The sequence below is a fragment of the Ranitomeya imitator genome, chromosome 5, assembly GCF_032444005.1.
Source record: "Ranitomeya imitator isolate aRanImi1 chromosome 5, aRanImi1.pri, whole genome shotgun sequence".
NCBI classification, from domain to species: Eukaryota; Metazoa; Chordata; class Amphibia; order Anura; family Dendrobatidae; genus Ranitomeya; species Ranitomeya imitator.
In genome coordinates, this window is record NC_091286.1 from 606838062 (window position 1) to 606857830 (window position 19769).

The 19769-nt window shown below is 42.1% G+C and overlaps 1 protein-coding gene across 1 annotated transcript in view; it reads left to right on the forward strand.

Annotated features, from left to right (window-relative positions):
* TPO (thyroid peroxidase) overlaps positions 1 to 19769 on the forward strand; it is a 241509-nt gene that overhangs the window by 14893 nt on the left and 206847 nt on the right. The gene's annotated exons all lie outside the window — the stretch shown is intronic.

Genomic DNA, 19769 nt, shown 5'->3' on the forward strand with positions numbered 1-19769 from the left:
ATAACACATAGATATATAATATAGATAACAGATAGATGATAGATAGATAGAACGATAGATAATAGATAGATAGAACGATAGATAATAGATAGAAGATAGATAGATAGATAGATAGATAGATAATACATAAATGGATAGATAGATAGATAGATAGATAGATAGATAATAGATAGATAAATAATATATAACAGATAGATAGATAGATAGATAGATAGATAGATAGATAGATAGATAGATAGATAGATAGATAGATAGATAGATAGATAGATAGATAAAGATAGACGGATAATAGATAGATAGATAGATAGATAGATAGATAGATAGATAGATAGATAACAGATAGATAATAGATAGATAGATACAGTGCCTTGCGAAAGTATTCGGCCCCTGGAACTTTACAACCTTTTCCCACATATCATGCTTCAAACACAAAGATACCAAATGTTAATTTTTGGTGAAGAATCAACAACAAGTGGAACACAATTGTGAAGATGAACGAAATTTATTGGTTATTTTAAATTTTTGTGGAAATTCAAAAACTGAAAAGTGGGGCGTGCAATATTATTTGGCCCCTTTAACTTAATACTTTGATGCGCCACGTTTTGCTGCGATTACAGCTGCAAGTCGCTTGGGGAATGTCTCTATCAGCTTTGTACATCGAAAGACTGAAATTCTTGCCCATTCTTCCTTGGTAAACAGCTCGAGCTCAGTGAGGTTTGATGGAGATCGTTTGTGAACAGCAGTTTTCAGCTCTTTCCGCAGATTCTCGATTGGATTGAGGTCGGGACTTTGACTTGGCCATTCTAACACCGGGATACGTTTATTTGTGAACCATTCCATTGTAGATTTTGCTTTATGTTTGGGATCATTGTCTTGTTGGAAGACAAATCTCCATCCCAGTCTGAGGTCTTTTGCAGACTCCAACAGGTTTTCTTCAAGAATAGTCTTGTATTTGGCTCCATCCATCTTCCCATCAATTTTAACCATCTTCCCTGTCCCTGCTGAAGAAAAGCAGGCCATGATACTGCCACCACCATGTTTGACAGTGGGGATGGGGAGTTTAGGGTGATGAGCTGTGTTGCCTTTACGCCAAACATATCGTTTGGCATTGTTGCCAAAAAGTTTGATTTTGGTTTCATCTGACCAGAGCACCTTCTTCCGCATGTTTGGTGTATCTCCCAGGTGGCTTGTTGCAAACTTTAAATTACACTTTTTATTGATGTCTTTGAGAAATGGCTTTCTTCTTGCCACTCTTCCATAAATACCAGATTTGTGCCGTGTACAACTGATTGTTGTCCTATGGACAGACTGTCCCACCTCAGCTGTAGATCTCTGCAGTTCATCCAGAGTGATCATGGGCCTCTTGGCTGCATCACTGATCAGTCTTCTCCTTGTTTGGGATGAAAGTTTAGAGAGACGGCCGGGTCTTGGTAGATTTGTAGTGGTATGATACTCCTTCCATTTCAATATGATCACTTGCACAGTGCTCCTTGGGATGTTTAAAGTTTTGGAAATCATTTTGTATCCAAATCCAGCTTTAAACTTCTCCACAACAGTATGACGGACCTGCCTGTTGTGTTCCTTGGTCTTCATGATGCTCTCTGTGCTTCAAACAGAACCCTGAAACTATTACAGAGCAGGTGCATTTATACGGAGACTTGATTACACCCAGGTGGATTATATTTATCATCATTAGGCATTTAGGACAACATTGGATCATTCAGAGATCCACAATGAACTTCTGGAGTGAGTTTGCTGCACTGAAAGTAAAGGGGCCGAATAATATTGCACGCCCCACTTTTAGGTTTTTTAATTTCCACAAAAATTAAAAACAACCAATAAATTTCGTTCAACTTCACAATTGTGTTCCACTTGCTATTGATTCTTCACCAAAAATTTACATTTGTTATCTTTATGTTTGAAGCATGATATGTGGGAAAAGGCTACAAAGTTCCAGGGGGCTGAATACTTTCGCAAGGCACTGTATATAGATAATAGATAGATAATAGATAGATGTAAAGATAGATAGATATATAGATAATAAAAAATAGATCTATAATAGATAGATAGATAGATAGATAGATAGATAGATAGCCATTTAAGCCCAATTCAAGGACATTTTGGCAGTTTTCTGACATAAGACTAATTTAAATGTGGCAAAACTTTTGTGCAACTAAACTCGTTTTGCTACAATTTTGTGACTTTTGTAATTTTTAAGCCAGTCCAGGACTTCTACACAAAAGTTGGTGTGAAATTGCCTGTCCTTCAAATTCATCTTAATTTATGCCACATTGTAGACAGAAATTACAACCGAAATGTACACAAGCCCCTAGCAGGAGGAACATGTCTGTTGGAGTTGTATGTAAGTTGTAAGATGCAGCAAATAAATTAAAGGGAATCTGTCAGTAGGACCAATCATCCTAAGCCATTTTTTATATGCATGTAGGTCATAGGAAGTTGAATAAAATTAAACCTTAATATCTGTGATCCAATGTCTTATTCCAGATAAATCCATGTTTTTCCTTACATAGTCACGGCCCTTGAAATTTTTCCAGAAAATGAAGTATTTCTCCCAGAAAATGATTGCAATTCCATTTGAAAGGTGTAAGAAGCTTGTTCATGGTTATAGGAATGAATTGATTGCAGTTATACATACCAAAGGGTGCAAACAAATATTAAGATGACGGTGTCAACAATTTTGTCAGGACCATTTTGGGGGTTTAATGAAAATTATGTCCAATTTGCCTTTTTTTGTGATTTTTGTGTGTTGTTCCAATACACACAAAGGAAATAAACAGGTGTATAACAAAACATGTGGAATTGCAATCATTTTCGGAGAGACATACTTCATTTTTTGGAACAATTTAAAGGATGCCAACACTTTTGGCCATGACTGCATGTAAATGAGCTGTTAAGATTTATGGGCCAGACATAGATCTCCCTGAGCATCTGCCTCCAAAGCTTATCTAACGTGAAATGGGGCCATTTCCAGTGGGAGACATGTAGCTAACGCAGAACAGTAAAACTGAAGTTTGCCTCCTTACAAAAACAGCTCTCACAGCTCTGCTGCATTACAACACTGCCTGTGAAATAGAAGCAGAAACTGACTGACTGGAGCCTCCAGATGTGTCAGATATAATCACACACAGCTCTGCATTGAGATCAGGAGAGCGGAGAGCGGCCATTACACATCACAATTATAACACCCGCTATTATTTATAATAATCAGATCAGTGTCCGGCCCATAGTCCTGAACAGCTCATTAAGGTAATGTTCACATTAGCGTTGTTGGGCGCAGCGTCGGCGACGGATACCGACGCATGCGTCATGCGCCCGTATCTTTAACATGGGGGGGGCGCATGGACATGCGCCGGTATGCGTTCCATTGCTTTTTACGATGCATGCGTCATATTGACGCACAGACAGGGCGCAGAGGACGCTACTCGTAGCTTTTTCCTGGCGCCGAATTTCCTGCTCTGTACGATCTTATGACAACGCATGCGTCGCAAAACACTGCGTTGTGTACATGCATTGTTGGTTGCGTCGCAGACGCTGCGCCCAACAACGCAAATGTGAACGTAGCCTTACATGTAAGAAAAAAACTGGATTTCTCTGGAATAAGACATTGGATCACAGATATCAAGGTATCATTTTATTCAGCTTCCCATGACCTACATGCCCATATACTGTAGATGGTTTAGGAGGGCTGATCCTGCTAACAGATTCCCTTTAAGAGGTTTGCACATCTTATCAAATTTGACACATTAAAGGGGAACCAGTCAGCAGGGTTGTGTCTAGTAATCTACATAGAGTGTCAGGTCGGCGCCATTATACTGAATAAAATGATACCTGGTGATGAAATCCGTCTTGTTGTTGCTTCTTAATCTATATTTTCAGTTTTGTCTTAATGAGATTTTCGTGCCCAAAGGCGGGGTCGGTGTATGTGGTGCTCTGATTATATATTCATAATGCAGACTGCTGACAGGTCACTGATCCCTCACTGACCCGCCCCCTAGTTTGCATAATGAATATGCTAATGTGTGTGTTTGAAAAAAAGCATGTCGCTTAATCAAAATGGCGGACTTTCTCTTATCGGTTAGTGCACTGTGTACCGATTATCAACCAAGGTATCACTGTAATCAGTATGACGGCACCGAACTGACACTGTGGGTAGGTTACTGTGCACAATCCTGCTGACAGGTACACTTTAACTCCAGCGCACATTTCATTAAGAATTAGATTTTTCTACAGTATAATAAATGCCAAAGCAAATGTTTTATATATCTACTGTAGCAAGGCCAGGTAAGTGAGAGTTAAGTCCAAGCACTGCAGGTCTTGATTGGGAGGGCTCCTGCACTGTTTTGCTAAAAACCAGGTAATGCGTCAAGTGTACAGTCTCTTGGCTGAGGTGTCAATCAGAATGCTGGACATTGAAACAGAGGCAAGTAGGTTAAAGCTTGTGAGTGACCAGCCAAGATGTGAGCTGCAGTTGGGAGAAAGACAAATGAAGGTCTCTCTCTGAATGGAGTGACTGGGGAGTCAGCTGAGGAACTGAGCAGTTATCACATTGGAGAGGAGAAAGGACCAATGAATAGTGCACAGTCTGCCAGAGTGTGGGAGCTGGAGAGATCTCATATTGACCAGTGTGTGAGTGGACGCATTCCTGCTAGAGTACTGACTTGTCCTATGTTCTTCCTCTGGGTTTATGGCGCTGATAAACCTCACCTTGTTGGAGTAAAATGTTGCCTGAGTAAACACTGCCAAATGCCTACCTGAGCGAATCCCTACACTACCGATTTTTTTTTTTTTTTATTAGCAATTGAATTCTTTGAATATTTTTGCAAGAAATAATAAAAGTAAAATACATTTAGGCCATGTTCACACTTTGCGGTTTTTACTGCGGAACCGCGGCGATTTTGCAGCTGCGGGTCCGCTGCAGTTTCCATTGTGTTTACAGTAACATGTAAACCCTATGGAAACCGCAAAACGCTATGCACATGCTGCGGGGAAAAACGCGCGGGAACGCAGCGGTTTACAACCCGTAGCATGTCACTTCTTTGTGCAGAATCGCGGCGGTTCTGCACCCATAGGAATGCATTGATCTGCTTACTTCCCGCATGAGAGACTCTCCTCCAGGCCCCGGGAACCATATTTGTGAAAAAAAACAAAAGAATTAAAATAAAAAATAATGCTATACTCACCTCCCTGCGCTGCACGTGGCCGTCCGGTCTCAGGTTTGCTATGCGAGCAGGACCTGCGGTGATGTCGCGGTCACATGACCGTGCCGTCACGAAGGTCCTTCTCGCATAGCATCTCTGGAACCGGACCACAACCTGCAGCGCCGAGGAGATCGGGATGTCAGAGGGTGAGTATATCGTTATTTATATTATTTTTAACATTACTATTGATGCTGCATATTGCAGCATCAATAGTAAAACCAGTGCAGGATAAACCCGCAGCGGAACCCGCAACACAAACCGCGATAAATCTGCAGGGATAACCGCAGCGGGTTTGCCCTGCAGATTTATCAAATCCGCTGCGGGAAAACCCGCGGGAGAACCCGCAGCCCCCTTCCTACGTGTGAACGTAGCCTTACATTTTCTAATGTCTTGTGAAAGCTGGTGCATAAAATGTTCTTTTGCCTTGCATTGTGGAAAATGAAGGGGAAAATCATGTATCAGGCAAATAAAATTTAGTCTGGAGACCTCCTGTTATCTGAAAACTCGAGAACATATCAGAGTCCTATTACGATTATAAAAAGCTGAAGCTTTCCAGGTAATATGTGCTGAGCAATATTCCTCTAATTCCATCCAGCCAACATTTGAATATTTTTTTGCATAAATATTGTGATTTATTGTTTTACATTTTTTCTATGGGAAACTTTAAAACCTGTTGAGTGTATGCAATAATGTATGGCTGTGTTCAGTGATACATGCCCTTGTGAAAACATGTTAACTCATTACTTACATTACCCTCATTAATTTCAATGCCTTATAAATTTAATATGAGGAAAGAACAGGGCAATAATAGAGTACATTCTAGAGTGACTAAATAATTATATCTGGGTCCCAAACAAACAAGTGAATAGAACCACCTCTATTTTTGGATCATTTTATATGGAGTTTAGCTGTTCATGTTTCCAAAATTTTCAAGCTAAACTTCATTTTGGCAATCAGTGGTTATATTGACTAAAGGCTTAAAAACCATCACACAACAGTAAAGAAAAGATAAAATATGATACACCCAACAAGTATGGGGCACCATTATGATAACATCATGTGGTTTACAGCAGAGAGGGGTTTGTGCTCTTGGCGCTTTATAATTTGCGTCACGGTGGCCAAGCTTTCTGTCATGATGAGTCTCTTCCCCTTCTTCTTCTTTACACACATGTGTATGTCCGGGATTGGCATCTGCACCGTCGCAGCTACAGCCACAAAATTTTACACAGTCACACGTCTGAACCCCGAGAGCGTCATAGGCTATGTTGTGAGGTGAAATTTTAACCCCGTGCTTTCCAATTCACCAAACAATTTTGCCCCTATCTACATAATGGGGAAAAAGTGAAAAGAAAAGTGTTGGAGGCAAATTGACAGCTGCTAGATGTGAACAAGGGGGACTTAAAGAGTGAAAGCGATGGCGCCAAAGAGTATATACCGTACAGTTGCTAAGGTGGGGCCCCGACATGGGATACTCACCACACACGGGGATATGAACACACACACTACCACGTGCTTGAACACATATACCACCCTCACCTCGCCACATAAAAGTCGAAACACAAAAGTCACCGCTCAAAGCTGCAAAATTTGCCACATGCAAAACTCACCACATGCTATACTAGGCTCACGCAAAACTAGCCACACGTGCAAAACTCACCTCATGGAAAACTCGCCACACGCATAATTTGCACACCCGGAAAGTTGCAACACATGCAAAAGTTGCCTCACACAAAACTTGCACAAACTCAAAACGTACCACACATAAAACTCGCCATGCGCAAAACTCGCCATGCGCAAAACTTGCTGCACACAACTTGCTACACTAACCTGTCACATGCAACTCGACACACAAAAAGTTGCTACACGCATGTCACCACACAAAACTCCTCTCACAAAAGTCGCTACATGCATGTCGCCACACACAACTCAACACACACAACTTGACACACGAAACTCGCCCTAAAACACACACAAGTCTGGTATTATCCTTCAAAAATAAAAATCTGATTAATAAGCAGACAAACTACAAGAGCAACAAATGAACCATATAGGAAATCTGGCAGCTGTCAATCACATGACCTGTCTATTATGTGTATGTGTGAACTAATATATACTGCCAGGGGGGAGGGCTTCCTGTTGGCTGGGGATTTATCAGGCTGCCAATTTAGCTTACAAATACTGAGGTAAAAATACTGACCAAATAACGTGTGAACGAGGACTAATACAGGAGGAGATGACATACAGGTACATACTATATACAGGGGAGATGACACACAGGTATATACTATATACAGGAGGAGATGACTTACAGGTATATGCTATATACAGGAGGAGATGGCATACAGGTATATAATATATAGATAGGAGGAGATGACGTACAGGTATATACTATATACAGGAGGAGATGACACACATATATACTATATACAGGAGGAGATGACATACAGGTATATACTATATAAAATAGAGATGACACACATGTATATAGAGGAGGAGATGACATACAGCAGGTATATACTATATACAGGGGAGATGACATACAGGTATATACTATATACAGGAGATGACATACAGGTATATACTATATACAGAAGAGATGACATACAGGTATATACTATATACACGAGGAGATGACACATAGGTATATACAATGTACAGGAGGAGATGACATACAGCAGGTATATACTATTTACAGGGGAGATGACATACAGGTATACTGTATACTGTATACAGGGCAGATGACATACAGGTATATACTATATACAGTAGATGACATACAGGTGTATACTATATATAAGGGAGATGACAAACATGTATATACTGACGGGAAAATGAGAGGTGTGAGGTGAAAATGAAAAGGTGTGAGTGCAAAATGAGAAGAGTGCGGGAAAATAGTGGAGTGATCGAAAAATGACAGATGTGAGGTCGAAATGACAAGTATTAGTGGGGAATGAGAGGAGTGAGGGGGGAATGAGAGGTGTGAGGGAGAAAATGAGAGATGTGAGGGGAAAAATGAAAGATGTGAGGGGGAAAATGAGAGGCATGATGGGACAAAAAGAGAAGTGAGGTGCTATAACTAACCACAGATATTTACTATGCCCAGGCAACGCCGGGCTCTTCAGCTAGTGTATATATATATATATATATATATATATATATACATACATTTAAAGTAACAGTGGGAAATTGCTTGTGGTGATGCCAGGTGCATATTGAACAATTGGAAGTGGGCCTCTGCACACAGGAAAAACAATGCGGATATATTAAGAGGCCCCTAACAAGTAAGCAGAAGATAGAAAAAAGAAACCCTAAAAATATTCATTTTTCCAATAATCATTAAAATTCAGAATAATTAGACAACATGAATAAACATACATAAATAATGACTGAAGTTAAAGAGATAATAGATATGTTCTGAAGTCCCTAAGAGAACCTTATCCTTACTCATACCTATCCGCGAAGGTTGGCACCTTGAGCGATATGGTACCACCGCTCAACATGGACTGATCCTATTGGTCACTATACAACCCTATTCCTAAACTGAGCACCCAACCAAACATCAAATCTATCTATTACCCTTTTAACTTCACTCGTTATTTATGTAAGTTAATTTATGTAGTCTAAATATTCCAAATTTTGATGATTATTGAAATAAAAAATATTTTTAGGGAGAGGGGGATTTCTATCTTCTGTTTGCTTCGGCACACACAGCTGATAACAAATCCTAAACATGCTTAAAGGGACTATGTCACCTGAATTTGGCGGGACTGGTTTTGGGTCATATGGGCGGAGTTTTCAGGTGTTTGATTCACCCTTTCCTTACCCGCTGGCTGCATGCTGGCTGCAATATTGGATTGAAGTTCATTCTCTGTCCTCCATAGTACACGCCTGCACAAAGCAATCTTGCCTTGTGCAGGCGTGTACTATGGAGGACAGAGAATGAACTTCAATCCAATATTGCAGCCAGCATGCAGCCAGCGGGTAAGGAAAGGGTGAATCAAACACCCAAAAACTCCGCCCATATGACCCAAAACCAGTCCCGCCAAATTCAGGTGACAGGTTCCCTTTAAGGTACCTTCACACTGAACAATTTAACAATGATATCGCTAGTGATCCGTGACGTTGCAGCGTCCTGGATAGCGATATCGTTGTGTTTGACACGCAGCAGCGATCTGGATCCTGCTGTGAGATCGTTGGTCGGAGCAGAAAGGCCAGAACTTTATTTCGTCACTGGATCTCCTGCAGACAACGCTGAATCGGCGTGTTTAACGCTGAATCGGCGTGTTTGACGCCGATCCAGCGATGTCTTCACTTGTAACCAGGGTAAACATCGGGTTACTAAGCGCAGGGCCGCGCTTAGTAACCCGATGTTTACCCTGGTTACAAGTGTAAATGTAAAAAAACAAACACTACATACTTGCATTCCGGTGTCTGTCCCCCGGCGCTCTGCCTTCCTGCACTGTCAGCGCCGGCCGGCCGTAAAGCACAGCGGTGATGTCACCGCTCAGCTTTATGGGCAGCCGGCGCTCACAGTCAGTGCAGGAAGCAGAGCGCCGGGGGACAGACACCAGAATGCAAGTATGTAGTGTTTGGTTTTTTTTACATTTACACTGGTAACCAGGGTGAACATCGGGTTACTAAACGCGGCCCTGCGCTTAGTAACCCGATGTTTACCCTGGTTACCCAGGGACTTCGCATAGTTGGTCGCTGGAGAGCTATATATGTGACAGCTCTCCAGCGACCACACAGCGACGCTGCAGCGATCGGCATCGTTGTCTAGATCGCTGCAGCGTCGCTAAATGTGACGGTACCTTTAGAGAGGGCAATGTGACGAATCATGACTTGTACAATAGATACTTCTTTAAGTAGAGTGGTGATGTTAGCTGTTTGTGCAGCTAATCCCCAATGATGTAGAAGCAGTATTGACTTGAAAAGAGCAGTCTGTTTACTAATGATAATGGCATAAATAGTAGCTAATTGGTGGTTTCCACTCACATTTTAGGGTTGACCCATACATGCAGACAAGCAGATCTCTGTGCTATACTTCAATTTGCTCACCCTGATTCAATTCAATAACTCTCTGGTAATCCTCACTCAATATTCCTTACTGAAGACTAAACTGTGCTTCTGCTCTGAGGTAGATTTTTCCTTTTTTCCTTCTGGAGATATAGTAGGAATCCTTCCAATCTGAAGGCTGGCAGCTTCCCTTCTTTACCATCAGTCCTTTCCATACTCAGCAGTCAGGAATAGAACAAATTATCTTTGCAGTCTTTCTTCCTCTACTAACTTCTCTCTCCTGTGACCCTTTTAAGCTATTGTCAGGTTTCGAACCCAGCAGCTCTTGTGCACCAGGCTCTTCCCTCTGAGCTATATTCAGCTATATTCAACTCCGCCCTTGATGTTAGTTATGCAACTTGGTTTCAGCTTTAGCACAACCATTTGAGTCATCAAACACTTAATGGATTGCTGTGATGAGGGAAACTAAGCCATTCAGGAGGTCAGAATTCTTTTCCACATAAGGTGAAGACCATGCAAGAGCCTCATCAGTCAGGAGACTAATGATGAAAAGAACCTTTTCATGGACATTTTGAATACCTGGATACCTTATGCATTTAGGCCTTAAAAACGCCCCTGCCATCTTTCATCACTTAATTAATGATGTTTATCGAGATCTCTTGGATTGATTTGTTGTTTATCTCGATGACATTCTCATATTTTCACATACCTTGGAGGAAAATCACAGGCATGTCCAATTAGTCCTGAGACATCTGAAGGAGAATCAGCTCTATATCAAACTTGAAAAATGTGATTTTGAACAAACCAGGACTCAATTTCTTGGATATATCATTCATTTCACTGGAAGGCCTGAGCATGGATCCCATTAAAATCAGAGTGGTAGTTGACTGGCCTGCCCCAATAAATCTTAAACACATCCAGTGCTTCATAGGTGTTAGGGTTGGCGGAACGCACCGAGTATATATATGTATTATTAGGTGTGTTCACAACCTGGGGTCCACCGTGCAGAAGAGGAACCTGCTGCTGGCAAATGGTGGCGCTATATGGTGGTATAAGTGAACTCTGTTAACTCCACAGAGTCGCTAGGAACAAGATGCTGTGCCCTGTTAACCTCACAGAGGTACACAGCTACCAACCAGAGAAAACTGTGGTCATGCAGTCAGAGAAAACAGACAAACATCTTCTCACCAGAGGTGCCAGTATTCTAGCGGCTTATTTCAGCCAAGACCCTGTAAACACTCATACAAACTCCTCACCGGAGGTGCCGGTATTCTAGGGGCTTATTTCAGCCAAACCCTAACCGCATCCAGACATAACTACACTGGCACTGAGCTCATAGACATTGGTTTGATACTAGCGCATGGCTGTGCGGCCATGCAAACCTTTTATAGCTGCAGCAACTTCAGGACCTTCCTAGAGGATCAATTGGGGCTGCTACAGTATCTGAGCATGTGACCCCCAACCTCCAATGAGAGGTCTTACCCTGAGCATGCTCAGAAGGGGAAAAGCAGGACTTAGTCCCAGAGACATCTGCTCACCACTGACCAGTACTAGCTACAAAGGCAAAGCCAGGAAGAACAGTAGTAACCAGTCGCCCAGTATCAGCCTGAGCCAGACGCTGGGACCGACGTCTCCGCTGAGCAGGCTCCACTGTGGCTGGAGAAGAATAGGAGACTGCAGCGGAGGTGGGAAATCGACACCTAACAATAGGATTTGCAAATTTCTCCAAAGATTCATTAAAAACTTTTCAAGAATCATTTTTCCAATTACTTCACTCACAAAGAAAACCAAAGTGTTTTCTTGGTCTCCAGAGACACAAGTGGCTTTTCACAAACTAAAGCCTATTTTTACTTCTGCACTAGTCCATCGAAATCCTAAACTGAGATTTGTTTTCGAAGTAGACGCCTCAGACTCTGCGGTGGGAGCTGTTTTATCACAGTGAGTTGGAGACACGATTCAGCTTTCATCCATATGCATTCCTTTCTCATACCATGTCATCTCCAGAAAAGAATTATGACATTGAAAATAAAGAACTTTTAGCTATTAAAATTGCCTTTTTGAGATTAGAGACATCTTTTGGAAGGGGCTAATCATCCAGTGGCTATCCTTACTGACCACAAAAACTTAGAATTCATCCATACAGCTAAAAGGTTGTCCACAAGACAAGCACGTGGACCTTATTTTTCTCCAGGTTTAATTTTATAATTTCTTATCAGTCTGGTTCAAGAAACGGCAAGGCTGATGCTCTTTCCAGGATATTTACCAAATCTCAGGAGAGATCTAACACACTGACTGCACCATTTTAACCCCCCAATTTTGGGGGGGAATACTGAACACCAAAGAATTTTTAACAAAGGTTAAAGATGGATACCAAACTAAGCACATGTGACTCACTAAGCTCTGCCTCGAATGGTGGCTATAAGGGAAAGTATAAGAAAACTTTTACCAGCATGTTTATAGGTGCTTGTGAGCAGTAACTGTTTTGGGGCTAGGATAGCTTCCTCTCCCACTCCCATATCTCCCATATTATGCTGCCAGTTCCAGCCAATGCCAATAATCTTCTCCTTTGCACCACTAAGTTTGGGTATCTTCTTTCAACTTTCTGCTCCAACCTCCGATCCCTTCATACATATTTGCCTTTGCTCTCTACTTTGCTGTTTTCTTTCTGTGTTTCTCTTTTGCTCTGCAATTTGCTTTCAAAATTCTCCTTTTCTTCCTCTGATCTTATAGGTCCAAATACCTGCTTCTTCATCTCCTTTCATCATTCGCAAACCTCATCTAGTTTTTGGTGCGGAGGTATGGCCAGATGGATTACTAACTTACCAGACCCCTGCAGTACATGCATGGCCTCTATTCACAATATAAGGAGCAGAGAGGTTGGGCAAACAAATGCCATTCCTCAGGCAGTGCGGCCCACACTGGATCCACCCACCAAGAATCTGCCCAGTGAAGGAGATTGTCAGTCCAGGCATGATAAAGCTTCATGTTCATGGCAAAGCAGTGAGTACCGAACCTACACAGTAGCACAAAGAGCCATAGTGATAGCATATGTGCAACCATATGGTGCATTAATATGGCTCTGTTCTCTCTTTCATATTTGGAGAAATGCTTCTAACAAAAATATTTTAATACAAGTCTATATGGAATAGACCATATGGCATTTTGTTTCTTCTTATGAATTCATGAAAAAAAAATCTAAATCTTGATAGTACACTTCTCAATAGGAAATCATAACATTTAAACAATGTGCCTAATATAGTGATTGTCCACCTTGTGGCATGAAAATAACCCTGTGACATTAAGGTATGGACTTCACAAAACCTCTGTAGGTGTCCTGAGGTATCTGTCACTAATTCTTTAGCAGCAGATCCTTACATAGGTTTTCTCAATTTTGGAGGTTATTCTACATGATAGTTGGGTTCTGATCACAGACACTCCCATCAATCCCAAGAACCAGTGCTCTTTAGAGAGAATGGAGCAATGATCAATCATGTTCAATCACTCTTAAAAGGACTGGTGGAGTTTGTCGAGCACAGCTCTCAGCTGGTCTCTGTCACTTACACGAGAATAAATTGAGTGGCAGTGCCCATAATTAACTACTGCTTCATTTCCATGGTCTTCTCGGGATCATAGGTGGTCCCTGTGGTTTGATACATAGCTATCAGGAAGCGATGCCATGGATAAGGGATAGCATAATATCTAAATTCAGAAATACCACTTGGACCTGTAAATTGGGTGTCCTTCTTGGATTAAGTTTGGTTTCTAACCACTGCATACCAGGAATAGCTCATAAGACCTGCTTTTTGGGGGAGATATTCTGGTCATCTAGACTGAATTATTTGGCATTTGTAAAAGCCAGTTTTATAATTTTGCTTGTCCATTTTTCCTACTTCCAGCACATTTGTGTGGAATAGTTGACTGATCTTTTGCTGCCTAATACATCAATTTTAAAGTATGATAGATATAGCTTGGGATCATTCAGTACAAAAATCATAAAAAAACAAAATTTTAATGATTCTAAATTTAAAATGCCACCAACCTGTGGCTACACCAAAAAAACAAACAACAAAACACACCGTGAAAAACTAGTGAAGGGGGAAGGAAAATGCCCTAGATAATGCCTATACTGGTGGCTGCCTATCAGCGGGGGTTGGCGCCCTAGGGGGAACGTTGTGGCACCCCCGCTCCACGTAGGCTTACCCTGGGGTCCCTAGTAGGCCCTGATAGCACCCGTGGGTCCCTCTACCCACACAATAAATAGACTAAGGGTACCCCTCGACAGCTATACAGATGACACACCTATATATAGGGAATTCCTGAACCCCCAACACCGTGAATATAAAAACAAATGAGACCATGTGGTAGGCGTTAGTGGTGGGCATAAACTGTGTAGATCAAGCGCCTAGTTACAAAATCTTAAACCAGGTATATATATATGCTGATAACTACACATCAAAGGCACCTGGGCAGTGGAAAAAAGGTTGCAGTATACCCCATGGGCTAATTGATGAGCCCCACACTGGGTACCTGCCCGATAGACAGTCACCTGCAATCCAAAAATCAATGCCACAAATCACTGCCACAATCAATAGGACATATAGACATCTATGCCATTGGTACTCATCGTCCGATGCCGTGCCACGCCATCAGCCCACTATCATAAGTCGCCTCGACGCGTTTCGCCCCTCTGGCTCATCAGGAGGCTAGGTAGATCTCTCATGTGTCTCGATGATGCTAGATGAAGGTGAGTTATGATGCCATTTACCTCAATTATAAAGGAGACGCCACCGGAAAGAACATATGTGTCCGCACTTCCTGGACGCAACCCGGAAGTCGTCAACTGAGTGGGTTGGGGTAGTGAAGCCCATTGCGCCTGCGCAAGATGGCACGCACAGGAAAGAATTCCTATCCTTATTGCGTACCACACATAGGCGCTCTGTCTGGATATCGACTGGGCCTGCGCAAAGTGGCACGCACATGAAGACCCTCCCACCGCTGACTGCGTGTCAGGTATGTATACTACATCTTAGACACCATGACCGCAACGGCGCCTGCGCATAGCGCACTCAAGGCAGGGCTGCACATCCACATTTTAACAAAACAGCCTAAGCGGGGTTTTTTAAATATATACCACGTAGCGACTCATTTATTTTATAGAACGCTAGTAAGATAAACCTTAGCGTGTAATGCATAGTGCTGCTGTGAATGGATTGGGGTAGTGAAGCCTGCTGCGCCTGCGCATGGTGGCACGCACAGGAAAGATTACTTATCCCCACTGCGTGTCACACATAAGCGCTCTGTCTACCTACCAACTGGGCCTGCGCAAAGTGGCACGCACATAAAGGCCCACCCACCGCCGACTGCGTGTCAGGTATGTTTACCTTTTAGGCCGGCGTCACACTTGCGAGTTTTACGGATGTAAGAGCGCAGAAACTACGTCTGTAAAACTCGCAAAAAATACGGCACAATTATTCTCTATGCCCTTGCTCCTATCTGCCGTATTTTACTGATCAGTATTATACGGCTTTCTACGGCCGTACGAAATCGCAGCATGCTGCGTTTGTCACCGTACTGCGCAAGAAATACGCCAATGAAAGTCTATGGAAGCGTGAAAAATACGGATTACACACGGACAAGCAGTGTGACTTGCGAGAAATACGCAGCGCTGTTAGAGAGAAAAGCCGGTAATTCAGTGCGGTGTACAGTAAAATCACACTGACAGCTTACAGTCCAATAGGTAGAATAAATGTGTACACATAGAATAGGTATATATATATATATATGTCAGTGAGACACATATATGCATATATATTAATATTTATTCCAGCGCTAGACAGCTTGAAAGCCAGTAATTCAATTACCGGCTTTTGCTTTCTCCTTCCTAAAACCCAACATGATTTGAGACATGGTTTACATATAGTAAACCATGGCTTCTCTCCATTTTTTTTGCAGATTCCACACTACTAATGTCAGTAGTGTGTTTCTGCAAAATTTGGCCGTTCTAGCTCTTAAAATAAAGGGTTAAATGGCGGAAAAAATTGGCGTGGGCTCCCGCGCAATTTTCTCCGCCAGAGTAGTAAAGCCAGTGACTGAGGGCAGATATTAATAGCCTGGAGAGGGTCCACGGTTATTGGCCCCCCCCTGGCTAAAAACATCTGCCCCCAGCCACCCCAGAAAAGGCACATCTGGAAGATGCGCCTATTCTGGCACTTGGCCACTCTCTTCCCATTCCCGTGTAGCGGTGGGATATGGGGTAATGAAGGGTTAATGCCACCTTGCTATTGTAAGGTGACATTAAGCCAAATTAATAATGGAGAGGCGTCAATTATGACACCTATCCATTATTAATCCAAATGAATCAAAGGGTTAAAGAAAAACACACACACATTATTAAAAATTAATTTAATGAAATAAAACCAAAGGTTGTTGTAATATTTTATTTAACGCCCAATCCAATCACTGAAGACCCTCGTTCTGTGAAAGAAAAAACATAATAAACCAACAATATACTTACCTTCCGCAGATCTGTAAAGTCCAACGATGTAAATCCTTCTGAAGGGGTTAAAACATTTTGCAGCAAGGAGTTCCGCTAATGCAGGCTGCTCCTTGCTGCAAAACCCCGGGGAATGAAGCTAAAAATAGGTCACTGATCTATATTTAGCTTCATTTGCGGTGAGGCGCCCTCTGCTGGCTGTTCATAGATCGTGGGAACTTACCTAGAAAGCCAGGGAGCTTTCTAGGTAAGTTCCCACGATCTATGAACAGCCAGGGAGCTTTCTAGGTAAGTTCCCACGATCTATGAACAGCCAGCAGAGGGCGCCTCACCGCAAATGAAGCTAAATATAGATCAGTGACCTATTTTTAGCTTCATTCCCCGGGGTTTTGCAGCAAGGAGCAGCCTGCATTAGCGGAACTCCTTGCTGCAAAATGTTTTAACCCCTTCAGAAGGATTTACATCGTTGGACTTTACAGATCTGCGGAAGGTAAGTATATTGTTGGTTTATTATGTTTTTTCTTTCACAGAACGAGGGTCTTCAGTGATTGGATTGGGCGTTAAATAAAATATTACAACAACCTTTGGCTTTATTTCAATAAAATAATTTTTAATAATGTGTGTGTGTTTTTCTTTAACCCTTTCATTCATTTGGATTAATAATGGATAGGTGTCATAATTGACGCCTCTCCATTATTAATTTGGCTTAATGTCACCTTAAAATAGCAAGGTGGCATTAACCCTTCATTACCCCATATCCCACCGCTACACGGGAATGGGAAGAGAGTGGCCAAGTGCCAGAATAGGCGCATCTTCCAGATGTGCCTTTTCTGGGGTGGCTGGGGGCAGATGTTTTTAGCCGGGGGGGGCCAATAACCGTGGACCCTCTCCAGGCTATTAATATCTGCCCTCAGTCACTGGCTTTACTACTCTGGCGGAGAAAATTGCGCGGGAGCCCACGCCAATTTTTTCCGCCATTTAACCCTTTATTTTAAGAGCTAGAACGGCCAAATTTTGCAGAAACACACTACTGACATTAGTAGTGTGGAATCTGCAAAAAAAATGGAGAGAAGACATGGTTTACTGTATGTAAACCATGTCTCAAATCATGTCGGGTTTTAGGAAGGAGAAAGCAAAAGCCGGTAATTGAATTACCGGCTTTTTGCTATATCGCGGCTGTATGAAGTAATAATATATATACATATATGTGTCTACTGACATATATATATATATAGACAGTATATATGTTTTTATTTTTTTTTAAACACATGGATCCCTTGTATAGGCGTATGTCGGTTTGGCAAGCCTGCGATAAAAACACGCAGTACGGCTGCCATACGGATTACATACGGAGGATGCCATGCGCAAAAAACGGTGACACACCCTGCCTACGGAGGAGCTACGGACCACTATTTTTGGGACTTTTCAGCGTATTACGGCCGTAATATACGGACCGTATTTGCATACGCTGTGTGTGACGCCGGCCTTAGTCCCCATAGTTGCAGAATACGCTGCAGCGCCTGCGCAGAGCGCACTCTCGGCAATGCTGCACGTACAAATTCTGCAATGCAGACCTGGCGGGGATTTTTTATATATAAAAAAAACAGCGGCTCATTTATTTAATAGAACTCTAATAAATTAACAAATAACGTGAAATGCATAGCACTGTTATAAGTGGATTGGGGTAATGAAACCATCTGCATCTGCGCATGGTGGTACGCACAGGAAAGATTTCCTAACCATATTGCGTGTCACACATAAGCTTTGAGGCACAGAATCAACCATTTTACATATCCATCAAATATATCACCTCATTATTGATCCGAGGTTATTGATGGACATCATTATATGCACCCCTAATCATTTTCAACATACAGCAGGTTGTCCTCCATGTAACCTTTCTCCATTCGGAGCCTAAAGATCAAAACACATCTACATGGTGATTTAATAAAGCATAAATCAATGCTAATAGCTCAGCATAACAAAACTTTCCCCAGCGGCGTATCTCAATAGAGATACGGGCTCGGAGGAACAGTTTAAAACCTTTATTGCTGAGTTGAATATTAATGATATCAGTCTAAGGTTTACCTCAGAAATTCAGAAAGAAGAACTAGCCTTCCTGGATGTGATGATAAGAAGGACATCCAATGGGGGCCTGACCACCAGTATATATCGCAAACCTACAAGTACCAACAGCCTTCTCAATTGGCATAGCCACCACCCCACACCTCTCAAAAAGGGTATCCCAAAAGGTCAGTTTTTGAGATTGAGGCGTAATTGCTCTGACATGAAAATGTTTCATAGTCAAGCTGGAGATATGTTTAATAGATTCAAGGAGAAAAACTATCCGCCCCATATCCTAAACTCGGCCTATAAGAATGCGGCGAATGCAGATAGACAACAGCTGCTGCATAAGAATAAGATCAAAAAAGACGATGAGACAATAAGGATTACAGGGACTTTTGATTCCCAACACCAGAAGGTCAGGGAAGTACTAAATAAACATTGGGATGTACTTAGAATGGACCCAGACCTCAGGGATTTGCTGGGGACACGTCCTGACATCACCTTTAGGAAAGGGAGGTCCCTTAAGGATTCTTTGGTACACAGCCACTATATGAAACCAACAGAAGGGGGTACGTGGCTTGAGAGGAGACCTTGTGGATTTTTTAGATGTGGCGGCTGTCAAATGTGTCGATGGATGAAACCCAATAAGTCCTTTACAAGTTCATCCACTGGGAAGGTATTTTTTCAACGCGATTTCTCAAACTGTAAATCAACGGGGGTTGTGTATCTGGCTTCTTGCCCCTGCCCCAAAGATTACATCGGGAAGACAATTAGGGAGCTTTGCAGAAGAGTGGGAGAACATTTAGGGGACATAAGGCATAATAGGGATACTACACTAGCCAGACATATGAGATCACAACACCCCGACAATTTCACAGACATAAGGTTTACAGTGATTGAAGTAGTGAAACCTAACCCAAGGGGTGGAAATTTTGATAAAACTATACTTCAAAGAGAATGTGAGTGGACATTCA